The sequence below is a fragment of the Hetaerina americana genome, unplaced genomic scaffold (genome assembly GCF_022747635.1).
Source record: "Hetaerina americana unplaced genomic scaffold, ioHetAmer1.1.p SCAF_2, whole genome shotgun sequence".
Lineage (NCBI taxonomy): Eukaryota > Metazoa > Arthropoda > Insecta > Odonata > Calopterygidae > Hetaerina > Hetaerina americana.
Genome location: NW_027286763.1, coordinates 61,423,833 through 61,440,913, shown reverse-complemented (window position 1 = coordinate 61,440,913; position 17,081 = coordinate 61,423,833). Strand labels below are relative to the sequence as shown.

The following is a 17,081-nucleotide window of genomic DNA, read 5'->3' as shown; positions in this document are numbered from 1 at the left end:
GCAGAGGATGATCAGTTTGGGTTCAAGAAGGAGTGATGCTCGTGTTTCACTTTTAGTTATGAGGTTACTAATAAAAAGGAGCTTAAAGCACTGTAAGAATGTATTTGTTTACTTCGTAGATTTTGAAATGGCGTTCGACGGAGTAAATTGAGTAGAATGAATTAATTTACTGCAGAAAAATGAAGTGGATTACAGAGATAGGGGACTTATCCGTGACCGGCACATGATTCAGACTACTCATGTGTATGTCGTGGATGGCGAGTTGGGATGGGCAGTGTTAGGCAGAGGAATAAAATAGGGATGTTCATTATCACCCGTGCTTTTTAACTCATACGAGTACTTACTTATATACTTATACTCATCGTAAGTAGAGGAAATGGCAAGCAAACCTCTATCCCAAGCAAGCACCATAATTGGAATGATGGAATACCGGTCACAGTTGAAAATTAAGGGCCATTACACCGCATGGGCCTTTATTTTCACGGCTTATGAGCATTATCAGCTAAGAACAGTGACAACCTCACGTCACGAGCTTTCCGCATGCCTCGCGAGATTGGCGTTTTCCTATTACTCTCTTGGAGGCTGTTTGCTACATGTGAGGCAAGTAACCATAAAAAATGATGTTCCGTAACGTTCATTTCCATGGGTGTGTCTCGGCGTGGAACGTGTATATATGAGCTCGGCTGTTAGGATAAGCTCCAGGGTGAAAGGAGTCATGGGCGCTCGTTACATCAGAGCGTGATTTTTTTCCCAACGTGGCGCTCGTTCTTTGTGGGAGCAGTCCTTAGTCACGGCGTGAACCTTGTGTCTCCGCAGCACATCATGGTTAGTTTTTCATACTCTTTTCGCTCCCCCGGTTGAAAAGAAGGCATGTGCGTGGTCTTCGTCGCGGAGTCGAGTTCGTTCCTAAGGATTTCACGCGCAATGGGACGCGCATAAAGATGACTCTTCAACATAAATGAGAAGTTTGTCACAAAAGGGAAGTTTGTTTGCTTGTCCTCTAATTGGCAGTTAGGCTAAGAAAACAACCTTCCCTTTTTGTCATGCCCTGATAATAAAGTTATTTTTATTTTTTTATGATTTTTTTACTTCAACAAAACTTCCCTAAGTCGTAGAATAGTTCGTAAACGGTTCGATTTGAACCAACCCCTCACAACCGCCCGCACGGATCTGCACATTCGAAACCGTCGTAAACATGATTTCATTGGTCAACGCGCTGACATCAGTTCAAAAAATCTCCGAGAGTCAAATATTTTATATAAAATTTCTTAAATTAATAACTTGTTCAGTGCTGGAATGAAACAATGCATAAAAAGCACGGATTTTTACTTGTCTGATACTAAATCTTTTGTTTAAGTTATCAAATTTACTCAAATATCTACATATCATCTACGAACTGCGAGCCATCTACATCTACGAGCTGTCGTAAATACGTATGGTATGGAGTGTTAGGTCGCCAGCCATTCTACCTCTGCTACACTATTTGAAGTCTAGTGCTACACTCAAGAAGTTACATTGATTTCCAAATTGGATCGCATGCAGCGTAGAGGAACCAGATTAGTAAAACGTTGTCATGATAAACTGAGTAGCGTATCAAAATTATTAGAGGGGCTAGGCTGGGAACCATTCACGCAGTAAAGGTTAAATTACAGGTTCAATCTCTTACATAAATAGGAACGATATCTTTTTAGCAATGATTTTGAAAATGTATCATAGCCCCAGCGTCCTTCAGTAGACGAAATCATGTCGATAAAATTAGAGAGATTATAGACCAGATAGATTAAGATGTCATTTTGTCCACGAATGATAAGGGATCAGAATAACGTTGTCCGAGTGCGGTAGGGGTGAAATTATTCTGGTCGAAGAGTGTCTCCTGAGTATTCATCCCCACCACACGCCCTAGCGGTGGCTTGCAGAGCACCAAATAAAGACTTCAAAAATATTTCCAAACAAACATATATATATATATATATATATATATATATATATATATATATATATATGCTTTCGTAGACGTAACACGGAAGTGCCGAATATGTGTATTGTACTATTCGGCACTTCCGTGTTACGTCTACGAAAGCATATATATATATATATATATATATATATATATATATGTATATATATACATATATATACATTATTGTATATATATATGTTTATTTATGTATTTATTGTATTGTATTTATATATGTATGCATATGCATATATATATATATATGTATGTATATATATACATATATATACATTATTGTATATATATATGTTTATTTATTTATTCATTGTATGTATATAAACGCATAAATACATTTTCATTCGCTCCAGCATAAAAATATACCCCATTTTAACTACGATCGTAAAGATTAGCGTGTTTGAATGATATCATCCTGCAATCTGAAAGTTAAAGAAAGATATTAATAGAATGCACGACTCAAGATATTGAGAGGGTGGGCTGCATGATTTCTGTGCAGTGAAATATTTCGCTTAATAGCTGGTTGTGGAATGCTTAATGGTGCAGTTAATCAGTGTCTGATTATCTCTCTTCTGGTCTTATTTTTTTGAGGTCACTTTAACGCCAGCACAGTGAATTATTTGCCTCGGACAATGCCTTCGGAGCTATCTCTTGTTAGAATCCGCGGAGTTGAACTTGGATTGGCAGTATTCAATAGTGATGGATCTTATCTGCTTCATTGTTGAATGCAAATGACTGTAACTTTCCATATCCCACCCATATCACGAAAAATACAGATCAAAATATGACGTGAAGGCCTATGTGTGGAACGTAGTTATAAACTGTAGTCACTGCTTTTAAATAAATCATCACCGGCCGATTTAATTAAATGAAATCCATTCCTAATCCCACTATAGTTTATGTAACACTCGGATTAATTTCTAGAGATTTCGACAAGCATGTAAATTATCCTGCTGTAAAAAATTTGCTTAACCTTTATATGAGTTATTCGGCTGTTGTATTTATTGTGAGTAGCTAATCTTAATTAAGCAGTTTACCGGGAGTAAAAGGGTAAAGCTATTGAGAGCCAATAGATAGCATTCGCCATTTTAATTATTCTCTCTGATGACTTTTCTTAATTTATTAACGAAAATTAATTGTATATTTTTATACGTGTGTATTACAAGTTTTTGCAGACCTATGTTTTCCAACCAGCTGTGTAACAGATACAGCCCAACCATGCTTTTGGAAACGCAGGTACACGTCCTTTTGTCATCAGAAGGAAGAGAATTTTTATGCACAACCTCATGAAAACTTCCGTAGAATTTTAGTCTAGGGCGGTGCAGATTTATATTTCTTAGATCTGGGAATCCCTCTAACTTTTAACTGAAATACAAGGCTTGTATAAAAAGTATCGGTTACAATTGTTTCCTGATATGTGCGTGAAGTGATGAATCCAAACTGTCGGCTGGCATAGATAAGATGACAGTGCGCACCATTATCACTGAAAATTTGGCGATGCGAAAGATCTGCACTAAACTCGTCATAATAGTTTTGACGATCGACCAAGAGTAGAGTCAAGTGTGCTCGCGAAGACCTTCTGCAATGGAATCGCGACGATTCCCCAGCCCCTTTACAGTCCCGACTTGGTACCAGTAGACTAGTTTGTATTCCCTAAAGTGAAATACTCCCTCAAAGGACCATGGTACCCTAAATCAAGCCGTCAAAGAAGTTTGTGCGTGTACCCTAAAGGCCATTCCAGAATTCACCTACCAGGAAGCCTTAGAGTTGTGGAAAAGCCGCAGGTATTTTGAGGCATTGTAGCAATATCTGAAATAAATCCATTTTTCCGAAACTTTTGCCAATACTTTTCATGCAAGCTATGTATGTTATTTTATTCTGAGGAATATTTTTAATGTCCTCGCTAAAACTGTAACTTTGATGAACAGGGAAACTTGAGGATTGATTAATGAAACCCGTGACACCTGGATGTGAAGTTACATTCGTATGACGTTTTCTCAATACGTGTGACAGGTTCTCAAAATTTTCATATTTGTATTGTAAGGCTCTAAATTAGAATTGTAAAATGAGCTATTTTCTCTGGAAAGGATCCTTTAACAAGTATTACGGGTATATTCCAAGTATACAGGTATATTCACCTGTATCATAGATTAATCTGAGAATGGTACGAGAAAAGGTCGAGGTAACCTTGTAGGTAGACGGATTGTTAGGGAACCCTCCATGAATGCAGAATCTGTTCGTACATGTATTTTATATTTGCTAATGCAAACAACTCGTGCAAAAACACACATAATTGCCTATATACGCATCCAATAAGTTTTGCTACAATTAATCATTCAATTTTAGTCTTTAAATTAGTTCCGATGGGCACTAGGACTCAATTACGTTATGGCTGCATATCGTGCGAGGGAAGAACGAATACTTAAAACTGTCTCTGACGGTGTCTTTATCTCTTATTATATCCCAATGGTTGAATCAACCAATAATTTTTTCTGTGTTGCTAGAAAATTTCAGTTTCCTTGTACATTTCTAAAAGTTTAGGTGTATGTGTGTCCGGTCATGCACGCTCTTCGAGAATCAAAGAGCGCCCATCACGCTTAATCGCTACCCATTTTAACAAATTTTGTGAATTTTCTCTCCACCTAATCTAATTCCTTTATTCCTTGAAATATTTTCCCATGGAATCCAGATACTTGCCGCATTTTTCATAAGTGGTCTAACTTACTGTAGGAAATGTTAGATGTCAATGCACCGCCAGGGTACTTGACCTGTTCTGAAATTCTCAAATTATTTCCCATCTATTTTATAATTTAGTCTTTTTTAATCTTTTACTTAATCCAAAACGTCCGTGCTGATCATTTTCTAATATTTAATCCTAACCCCCCATTTCTTACAACACACCGATATTTGATCTAAATCATTGGAGAGTACCATGAAATCTGCCGATGTCCTTATTTCTCTGTAAATCAAAATGTCGTCCACAAATATATTGAGATGCAACCAAAGTAGGAGGCCAATAGGGCGTTAGTCTTCAATCATTAAAACAAAATTTCGAGTTAATAGTGGTTTTATGATGGCACAAGGTATTAAATTTACACGATGCACAAAGATGATCTACAGCTGTAAAAATAAGTTCCGTTGAATCGCTATAATGATATACAGTAGGATTCACAGTCGGGCATGATCGGTATGGTTGTTAGATTGCGGTTACAATGATATATGTCATTACCACGTTGAATTACAAGAAATACGCTAGAGGGTGTAAATAGCATTCTGTATTTCAAATGTTTTTTGAACGGATTAACATAAATATTTTTCGCCAAATCAAATTTTTCCTCCTCTGGGTATCGAACTGACGTCCTCAGCTCGGGATCCCAACACGATAGCTAATTTTAACCTACCATGAAATTGATTAATTTCCTAATCCTTTCGCAATGAGTTCATTATAGGTCTCAACAGCCTCATTCCTAACTAGTATAGTTGATCATGCATGAGATTCATTTAACGGTAAAGTTTTTCAGATGTTATCTAGCGGATGGCGAAATTTTAGCCAAATGGAATAAATGCTGTGAATTCCAGATATTGGCGTTTGCTGTACAACTACTTTCACTATTTATGAGATCATTAGGAATAAATACCATTGCCATTCAACCAATCAAGTTCAAAAATTACTATGCAATTACGTTTTTGCATGTAATGACGAAATACATGTTGAAAATAGTTGAAAATTAAACTTCGATTTTTAAGGGTACAGCTTTTGGTTATTTTGTTCGGCAGAACCTGTGTGTTTTCTTTTCAGTAACGCATAATTTTCTTGGAGCAACAAATAGAAACGTTTAGTGGACGTACTTCATTATATTTCTGACGTAATCTGAGAATCATTACTAATAAGTCCATGTTCTTCAACAGATAAATCTTTGTATTAACTACCCAAATGCTTGATTATGATCCTCCACGGTTAATGCCATCTCCATTTCCACCATTCATATCGCCAGTAAAATTGAACCACGGATGCCACTTTGCCATATTTAATGAGCAATTGGCAATGTCTTACCAGGATTCATATGACGTGTAAGTCTGGTGTTATTTTCAAGATCGTAATAATTTCAGCATTTGATTATCTTGTCTCAAGCAGGGAAAGTATCACGATATGCAAGCGAGAAGTTTATGACGCATAGTTAGCATGCTTTTTAAACTCTAGAACCTTCGGTACGTGAATTATATTGTCTTACGAAAGGCATTCATTTCAGTATGCTTGCCAATAAATGGTGCCAAAAACCTAGGCCATTTGCCTATTATTGCACCAATCGACATAAATTATTCCCTAGCTCCTGCTTGATAATGAAGAACGTTTTTTGTTTTGATAAATTCCTTTTTTTAGGATCCCAGTCTTAATTAGCGAGAGAGCACATTTCTTCATTTAAAAGGTCATTTTGATAGCTATTCACGCAAAACTAATGGTCACACGTTATCCAAATTGATTGCAACATCCAGCGTTGCACAAGTTGCGATTCCAACCATGTTAGCGACTTAAAAGGTTTTTGAAAACAATAGCTGAGCGCAAAAGGGTGTTAAAACTGGCGACACTTATGTCTGGCTATAATAATAATAATATTGCCTCTATTCTATGTTTTAGAGGACACGTAATAGAGAGAAGTATGTTTTTTTCAAGCCATATTTCTCTTGCATGACTTATCCACAGTATAAATGAAACTAAATGGCATTTTACGCATTCAATAATGTCTGCTTTGAGAGCACAAAATCATTGGAAGTCACAAAATTCATTTCTTATCCCGCTAATCAGCAATTGCTACGATTTTACGCAGTTGGCACAAATTCTCGGTTTGGCGAATGTATTGATGTAATCTCTTTTGACCTCATATCATTCACGTGCCTGAGCATGAATGTGGCAAAGACAATTCGGAACCTTAAGCACATGTAGGCAGTTAATTCAATTATGAATGGAATAATGTATAAAAATGAATCTGATTGCCTAGCTCCTAAGGAAGCCAGGGGTGCACGGACTACCAGAAGCATCTGGAGGGAAGAAAGTAATCAATTTTACAGGAAAAATACACGTTGAATGATTAAATCATTGATTTTCATTAATAATTGATTACATTAATCCCGCTTCTTTCTTACCATCAATCCCCCTTACTTTTAAATCGACCTATGTTGAGGAACTGGCCTATATGGTACATCGGAGGGTAATGTTTAAATTTCTGAAATTGATTGGAACATTTGTTTTGCTAGCCTGATTTATTCTGTTGAGTACAAAAGTAAATAAGTCGACTCTCTCGCACAAAATTAAAGTGGGCTTGATGGCATGCAGGGTTATTCTGTGATTTCCGTCGACCAATTCAAGGTTCAAATCTAAGTGAGTGCATCTGGAATAACTAATAAAATTTAGGTTGTGGCTTGCTGGGAAGCACATTTATCTCGGGAATCACAGTTTGTTCTGGAAATTTTCCAAAGAGCTAGCCAAAGAACGGAAGACCTCGGAAAAAATCGTTCTCTAGGTTGAGGAATTAAAGTAAATACGAGGGAAAGGAAACATACGAGTATGTGTCTATGCCTCGGGGCCACAAATCTCCCCGCACTAAGTAAGATAAAAACTATAGAACAATTTCATTCATGAAATGTGTAATACTGCTGCCGTTTTTATACTGGATATTTATGTTTCATTCACTTGATCATGTATGCAAAAGTATAGAATTAAAACTCAAACATCTGCATCAATTTAAAAAAAATGGTGAACCTAAAATTACTTTATGGGTATTATTTTCTGTTCGTTTTTATCTTTTAGCTAAAGAACCAATACAAGAGAAAGTAAGCCTTCATCTCTAGTAGCATGGGCAGTCAAGTTTGTGCAGATTGAAAGATTGCGTGTTCAAAATGCTGGGTTGATACAGTTCCCCATTGTATGGTAAATTTTATTCTGGGACTCTAGGCCAACGTCAACACCTCTACCAATGCATTTTCTGGTGTAGCTTCCTTAAGTATTATGTCTGCCTATACCGATGTGATTTATTTTCTACTGAGCTAAATATCTCACCGAAAAAGGAAATCCTATTCAGTGCCATATTTAAATGGCAGGAAGCCATTGCGATAAACTATATGTATTCGGAGGAAAAACGTTTAGAGGCTCAACGGCAAATGTTTTTGCACTAGATATTCGCAATGAACATTTTGAGAGCTAAGAAAATTAAAGAGTTAAATGCCGAAGAAAACGGAAAACGACATTTAGAATTATAGTGGAAGAATTTTAGCTTGTTAGCTACTAAGTTACTCTTGGATAGAGCTGACGAGTTGAGCTCCTAATTAGTAGGAAGGAGAGTGAGCAGTGATTATATGTACTCAAATACGAGAACGGAGGATGGGTGGGCCCGTATGCTGAAATGGAATCTCTTTATTTGATGCCTGAAATTCAAACCCCGTTCTAACAAATTCCTTGCGTGCATTAATTTGGTTGAGTAGCAGAAATTCTTTGGTTGCCAGAAAACGTTCCCATGCCAAACATTTAGTCTCTAATATGACATCATACCTGTGAAATAAAACATATTAGTATATTTTTTTATTTTGGGAAACGAATAAATCCATATACGTTGAAATCTCTCAATAAATGATAGACTTGATGGATTAGGAAGAGTCCGTTTTTAGGAGTGAGACTTATGCGCATGTTCTGGTATCTGTGCACCGAAAATATAGCTTGATTTTACTCTAAGTTCTTGATTTTAAGAGGTATTGATGTCGTTTATGGGGATCGATTGTAGTTGTATTAAAAATAAAAAATTCATTTCGATGACAAGTATATTAGCTCCTCCGCCTCAGTTGATAAAATGTGTCGTATCTGTGGCCACTTTCGTACTTTATTGCCCTTAGTGTGAACATTGTGGAAGTGCTATTTCCCTCTGCCTCAAACGCCAAACTTTGGTTAATGGAAGCAAAGAGAGCACAAGTTTCTATACTCTCTTTTCCTACATGCTCGGAATGTGTCAAAACTCAAATGAGTACTATTATTTAGGTAGTTAAAGTTCTATTGTACCATTTTACTTAATGGTGTAAGTAAAATTAATTATTATCTCTCATATTATTGATCTTAAAAATACTGAATTCTTTTCAAATACCTATTTTTGACAGAATTAAATTTGTATAAATGCTGCAGTTATAGGCATGAAAGCTGACCTCATCCTACGTATATGTTCCTTGGAACACTAAAATAATTTGCTAACAAACCCGATAGAAAATATCTATAGTGAGAGACAACGTATTTGGTGAAATTCCGAAATAAAATTAAATCACTCATGTCACAATGGCAAGGAGCACATCCTCGAGTCTTCATGTAAAAAATTATTGAATAACTTATGAAAAATAACGATACAAAAAATTTTCTGTGAGTAGTATACTAAGAAAAATATATCATAGTACGTTTATTCATATTTACTCTGGAAATAAGCACTCTTTTACCCGCTGAGATTTTTTTGTAGTTATTACTTACGTTCCTCTCTTATAATTATTCTGAATTTTCATGTATTGCCGTAATTTCCATAAAATTTCCGTGAAAACATCAATGGTCGATCGAAAGGAATTTATTACGAGCTGAAGAGTTTTGTCTAACTTAAAGAGAAGCACAGATTTAATTTTTATCTCTCACCTCGTGAATTGGCATATCTTTTGCTTTCGGGACGCGAACGGAATTTGGCAAAAGACACCTCAAGGCAGAGCGCCGAAATTTCAGGCTCTCTGCTCCAGAATATGCAACATTTTTCATTTTATAATTTTAAAGCCCATTTACAAATTAAGGTTTTCGAATTCCGAGATGATTGTTTGGCATTATATCGTTGGAATTTTATATCAGGTTATAATATGCGACTTTCCCGGCGTATTTCACGTAGAAGTACTTCTCTGGTCTTCCACCGGGTGAGATTCTCCATTCTGTCCCAGAATGGAGACTCTCATCTGGTGGAAGACTCGAGAGGAATTTTCGGCTTATAAGTTTTTCTTAATCGAAGGCCGCTCGTTCGGAACCGCCATCTCTGTATTTGAAATAATTTCCCCTTGCTCTCATTTCTATAAGTTCCACTATCCCCCTTCTCACTTAATGCATCTTAAATACTCTGGTCATATTAACCTGTTATTTCCAAGTTTGTTTTCTTTCCTCATCAAATTAAAGTTGACAGGACTGAATACAAGTGAGTGGAATTGAGGAAAAGTTAATCATTCCTCTTCTGTCTGTAATATTGTATTGACATAATTTTTTTTTGGCATTTTGGCAGAATTTGAATTGAAAATATTCACGTTTAAAGATATTTTACTACGTAATTTTACATCATATGTGATTAAATATTGTACACATTTGACCCAATTTATTGAACATACACTTTTTAAAAAATGGTCACAAGGGGCTAGGTGGTAAAGGACCCTGAATTATCAACCTCATTCCAAAAAGGAAGGTAATTATTAACCTATTTTTTACTTCAGAGAACAAAAATATCGTTGTCTAGGTTTCTCACTGTCGTCCCTCTAGCTGAGGGTGTTGAATTCAAAATGCAATAGATATGTCTTTCACATTATTTTGATGGCATGCAATCACCATTTGATTTATCCCGCTAAATACATAACCATATGCATAGGGAATGGAGTCGTTTGCTGTAATATGGAGGACTAGGCTATTTAAACTACTCCAGTGTCAGTTCCCGATTATGGGTTTTACCCTATTAATGAATAAATTATAAGCGTAGATTGGAGTCTTTTGTGAAAAATGATGGAGCAGATAATATGGGCAGAAAGAAAAACAAACAAAGTACCAGGAATGTTGTGGAAGGAGGATTGTTGTGAGGAATCTAAAGGAGGCAGGAAAGGTGGATGCAAATATTTTGATTTTCCATAAAATATTGAAGACTGATTGGGAGGAGAATATTAAACAAGCAAGGAAGGAGTGCGAAAAAGATAGGCTTGTTGGACGGCATTAGGGAAGGAAGGAATCATGTAGATTTGAAGAACGGTCGATTGTAGTGTCGGGTGTTAGGTTTTCGGCCAAAGATATGTTTTGTATTTCAGTTTGTGTCCATCCAAAACCTACCTTGAACGGTAGACTACCTAATCTTATCTTATGAATTAATTCTGGCTCTTCTATTATTTTACCCTCTTGAAATATGAATACCATCAGATTGCAGGCTGTGTTGCTAAAAGTTTACAATTAAAAAAAAATATCTCGCTAATCCGTGACAAATTAAGATTTGCTGGATAGATGGCCCATATGCCAGCTTTCAAAATCCACAGCTTCTGGACCCACCATAAGCAATAGAGGCGTAGAACATCTGATCAATAGCTTAGAGTGGCTTTTCCCAGAGTGTTGCATTAACCATAAGAAACTTCATAAAGGCAAAAATGTTGCCTAAATGACATAATAAGCGTTGTCACCCTTGAGAAACACCCTCAAAATATGAGGGCACGCATTTTATTTGCCTCTCTTCCTTGATGGCGTTGGAACTTTGTTATCAGCGCGGTGAATATCATGAAAATTCATTCGCTGAGTAGACAGAGTTTCTAACACTACTATTCGAAATTTAATTCGGTTTCTTTTTATTCTAAATATTATTTCTTATATTTCTTTTAGGAACCGAACCATTAGGATTTCACAACTTCAGAAGAGGGCCAAAGAAGGTAAATATGTGGCTTCCAGCATCATTGTCATTGCTCCAAATCAGCGATTGGTGTAAGGTTTGCCAAGAATCCTAAGTGATTATCATGTACTTATCTGCTGCGCTTTGAGCAGCTATACGTGCCCGCCAAAATATTATGCATTTGCTTACGCAGTTGGCTCTGAGGCTTGATGACCTTATCACTTAACTTACGTAAAACCTTTTCAACGAATCACAAGCCGTCCTTGGGTTGCATAGTTTTCATCATCTTTTAGAAAGGGATTTTATATTCCAATGTATTCCAAAAAATGAACTCTAACTGACCTTTCCTCTCCAATCGTAATTGTAGTCTTTCTTCTATATCTTTGGATGACTTTGAGGGTAGCTCTACATGAAGATGTAACAAGTTAACGAAGGAATCAAAATTAAATGTCTTTTTCCTCTCAAGAAAAGCGTGTTCGGGTGTTCCACTTATTTCCCACGTGACTTGTCCTGATGACATTCAAAATTTTTCTTTTCACATAACGTTTCAACGCGTACGTGTGCGTGTGCGAGTGGCGCGCTGTAAGATGTATCTTACCAATTATCAATGTGTAGGAAAATGCGTTCGTTTTAATTGACGTTCACTGCAGCAAGTACTAGTGTGAATGTAAGTTTAGGCATTAGTAATTAGCCATCAATCTAATCATATTTTGATGCAGCTCTCAACTCGATCTTCATGTCTAAATTACTGCAAGGGTCTTTTTATCTCGAACTTCATACCTTCATTTACCCAGACGTATTTAACACTGTATAAGGGGAGAATCTGACCCTGATCAAATGTTTTGCTACCCTGGAAACATAAATACATGCGATGGTAAGAGCGAGATGGACGTCCGAGCCGAAAGAACTCTAGCCAAAGAAGTATTTCATATGAAAAGGATGTAATAAGTAAAAAATTAGGTATAGATATTAAGAAAAGTCTCATAAAACCCTATGCATGCAGCGTGACAAAGAGAAAGGTAGAAAGTTTTTGTCTTCGTAGAAAAAAAAATTAAAAAATTTGAGGATTTTGAAATATTGTGCTTGCGCCGCGTGTTACAAATACCCTGGACAAGTGAAGTAAGTAATGAAGAAATCTTGGCGATAGAAAAGCACCAGCTGGCAGAAGCAGTATAAAAAAGAGAGCAGGCTAATAGGGCACTTGGTAAGGGACTTATATTGGTGTTTAAATCATATGGCGAGGAGAATTGTAGCAAAAAAGGAGAATAGAATAGAATAGAATGACCTAGAATAGAATTAATAGATGGCAAACAAGGATGTGCCTACGTGGATGAGAAAGAATTAGCTTTGAACAAAGAACCCCCTGCAAGGAGAGGGCACCTGCTAGCCACCAATATTAAGGACTGAGATGTATGGAGAAGGCCCTATTACCGAGGCATATAAGCAATGAAGATATATGCAAAAAGTGGAAATTTGTCATGATTATCGATGAAAAACTGTGGAGAGACTAGGAAGAAACATGCAACGATCTTATATAGTAAGCTTCTTTGAAGATGAGAAATTTCTTTTATTTGTCATTCCGAAGGGAGAAGAGGAATCTCGGTAAATGATTTCCCTTTCAGTTAGGATGTGTATTTAAATTCATTGGTGTCCTTGGTGACTATCGATGAAAGTGACCTCCAGAGACGATAACCTTCAGAATGGGTGTAAAACAATGTCAAACTTATCTCCATTAATATTAAGTTCGATCGAGTAATGAGAAAAGTCCCTCGCTTTTCGGACCTTATTTTTCATGAATTTTAGATAACGCAAATTAAAATTTACGAGCACGTGAGACAAATTTATTACAATGAACTTTAAAACTTGTACAAGCTAACCCACTCACATGACACTCCCCTCGCACCTGTTCTCCTCTGACAATGTAAAATATCCTCCTGGGGAACTTTACCATGCGTTCAGATCAACCAAAAGAATGGAACCTTGCCGAGTTGTCTTATAAATTAGTTGACATCACTCTGCACCGCAAAAGGGATACTGAAGTTCATTCGATACTTGCGACCTGTCACTTCTGCCCCGACACAAGAGGATATCAATCTACTCTTACAATGGTTAAGTATAACAAATTGCAACGACGACATAATGAATGATTTCGAATGGCTTTCAACTTTTTTCCATTTATCGAAATTGTTTGTTTTTTTATACTTTTATTGAGTAAGCCTTTGTTTATCGATAGGGTATTCCCTTTGACCAATCATCGCAGAACAGATGGAGTCCTTTGAACAAAGTCCTTTTAACTCTTTTTTCAAGGTAATCTAGCCATTGAAGTTAGGCTTTTAACGGAACCTAACGGTGATTTGCGTATCTTTTAAATTTCCATCTGTTAACCCTACATTTTTTTCTTCTTCATTTCTGTGTATCCTATCGTCTAAAAGTTATTATTATTATTATCTGCTCTCTTCCTTCCTCTCCCTTTCTTTCTTTCTTCATGTTCTCCCTTCCATTATAGAATTCAAATCTCCACTACTTTTTTATTATTAACTCCACCCATTTTGCCTTTTCATGAATTCCCCCAATACCTTTCTTGCTTCGCCCACCGTGTTTAAAACTTCATTATTATTCTTCCTCTCCGTCCAAATCATACTCTCCATTCTTCTCCATAGCCACATCCCAAGAACCGTAATCTAAGTTGATACTCTTTCCTCATAGGCCTGGTTTCAGATAATTACAGTGCTTAATAGTAGAATCTTTACCAATTTTTTCTTAAATTACTGTGTCATCTTCTCTCTTTTTTATATGTAAATGCTTCCTTGACCAATGTTATAACTTCTCCCACTGTCCTCACTTCTTTGGCTATTGCCCTCCAAAATACTGGCCAAGTACATGAACTTCTCCGCTTGCTCGCTTACTTTCTCCTACTTTAATGCTTAACTTGGCTTTACTACATGCTTCTCGAATCGCTCCTCTAAAGCAATAACTACAGTCCATCTGTTGTATATACTATATTGATTGATCATATACAAACCCAATTGATTTGATAACGCTCAAGCAATGTCAACCTCAACATTTCCTCAACGCAAAAAGTGCCTCCGATGACATAGAACTCTAAACTATCACTGCAAATTACGGTCTTTTTCCGCTACCCTTAGTTTTACTATCTGACTCATGAACAAATATTATAATAAGTCGCTTGCACCTCTAGTCCTTTCCTGTACTTCACGTCACTTTCTCCAACTTTGTCCACTCTTTTCGGTCAAATACCTTTTCAAAATCCACGAAGAGCACAGAAATAACCCGATTCTAACTCATATTTTTTTCTAGCTATTACTTCATGATTCCCATGTTGTCACGTGTTTCACTCCCCTTTGTTAAAGCAAACTGATCCTCTCCTAGGTAGTTATCTGTACTATTTCTTAAATTTCTTTTAATGATACCCAGAATTACCTTTTTACATTTGAAAGTAAAATTATCATCGTCCAATAATTCTCAATTACTGCCTGCGAGAAACTTTTTTCTGGATAAAAAGCAATTAATTATGTCATGTGCTCAATTTACTTCCCCCATCAATTTGAGTCCCGAGATTCCGAGTGATAGACCCCTAAAGAGAGACTCCATTCATCACCATTCCCGAGTAAAACCTGCCGTACGCTCGACGTGTTGCTGTCCAGTCACAATTCGACCAACACTTTTAATTCTCAGAAAGAATGGAACAATATTGAATCAATATCCCATCAAAACCTTTACATTTGTTTACTTCAGAAAATTAAACCACCAAGTCAGTCAATGGTCGACGAACCTCCCAAGATAATTCATGAAATAAAACAAAAAAAAAGTTTCTGGGAGAGGTTAAAATGGAGGAAGACATCGCTACCTAGAGGTAATTCCATTGCGACCTCATAACCCTAGGTTAAGGGTTTCTCAATTCATATGGAGAAGTGGACTCATTAGAGAAAAGTAGTTATCTAAAGCGCACACCGCACAGCACATGGGTATCCCAAAGGCCTTCACGTTCTGCTTAGTATTCCCCTCAATCTTCCCTCAGCGGTGTAGTTTGAGCTGAAGTCAACACCGGTGATATCTCCCTCGCAAATCTCACCCGTCAACAGGTCGCATACCCCTCCCTCTCCAATATCCTTCTTCTTCCAAACCGCTATCTTAGACTGTGTTCAAGTCGCAGTAGTCATTTACCTTGAGAATAACTCTTTGTTGAACAAAAAGCAAGGATATAAAATATTAGGTGGAGCACTAAAAGCGATTTACTGGAAACTATGAATTCTAGTTCATGTCACAAAGCTAAGCACAAGGGAGTTAATTATGTAGCCTTCACTTTTGTACGCTCATCCGTATTCTTTCCTCATGTTCTTTTCGCAGAATTTCATCTTTAGCTATTCGATCCGTTCACTTACTCTATATTCTCCGCGCATTTCCATTGCTTTTATTCTTCTTTTGTGCTGCCTATGCAATCGTAAAGTGTGCCGAAATCGGAAATTTCTGAGGAAATATTTCGTAATACTTTCTGAGCATTAATAATATATTTGATATCCATAACATTAGAAGGAACGACAGAATTTTATTTTGTGGAAAAATACGTTATTCCTTCAATAGTTACGAATATATAATACAACTTGCGCTGATTTAAGTCATTTGAAACCCTACACAGTTCAGTTCAAAGTGGAAGGACAAAGAAATCACTGCTTTATATCGCAGTTGTAAAAAATTATTGCGTGCAAAACAATTATGGGGACCAGAGGACGCTCTTCACCACGTTTTTACAATTTATGGCATGATGGTTTTTGAGATTATCTTTTTAAAAAACTTTATAATGAATAACGAGGTATTTTTTATTTGAAGAGTTCGTCAAAATTAAAATAAAGTTTATGATATTCACTCAAGTCGGTCCACTTGAAGTGACCCCGGAGTCTCTTAAAATGCGATTACGTGTAGTCTCGTCGCAGTGAACCGTTCATTCATTTTTTTACTTACGCTCTGGATAGTTTTCTATAACTTCATCCCTAGTTACCGTGTCAGATTCGATGAAACTGCAGTCTATCTGAAAGGAGCAGGAATGTGGTTATTATATTCTCTCGCTTGCGTGGAAGTCACGCTCGGGAAATCATCCAACAAAGCATTAGTTATTCTAAAGTGGGTGATAACTTTTCGGGGAGTCACTTTTCTAAAAAAACACCAAATGAAAAAAATAACTGTCTAAGCGTCATTTTTTTGTCTTCGTTATAAACGCTTACCATTTATCATGATTGCTTTAATTGCCCGCCGCTGTTATTCTTTAGGCTGGCCTTTTCATATTTATACACATCCTCTCTCTGTCGTCTGTAACTAGGCATTCCATAAATTTCGCCCGGGCTCTTCCTCGTCCGTCCCTTTCATTTTCACGCGATACCCTGCTGAATCAGGCCATCAAAGCTAAAAAAATGTCCTACATGGTGACCACGACATTTTATAACAGTTTGTATTAAAATCTTTTCTTC

General features: G+C 36.7%; 2 protein-coding genes across 2 annotated transcripts in view; one reads left to right on the top strand and one right to left on the bottom strand.

Annotated features, from left to right (window-relative positions):
- LOC139687570 (dnaJ homolog subfamily C member 4-like) overlaps positions 1-11,755 on the top strand; it is a 105,053-nt gene extending 93,298 nt beyond the window's left edge. The window contains exon 6 of the mRNA XM_071584786.1: positions 11,592-11,755. The gene's annotated coding sequence lies outside the window, so the exon portion shown is untranslated. The remainder of the gene's footprint in view (positions 1-11,591) is intronic.
- Positions 1-17,081, bottom strand: part of LOC139687569 (arylalkylamine N-acetyltransferase 1-like) — a 177,484-nt gene that overhangs the window by 76,586 nt on the left and 83,817 nt on the right. The window lies entirely within an intron of this gene.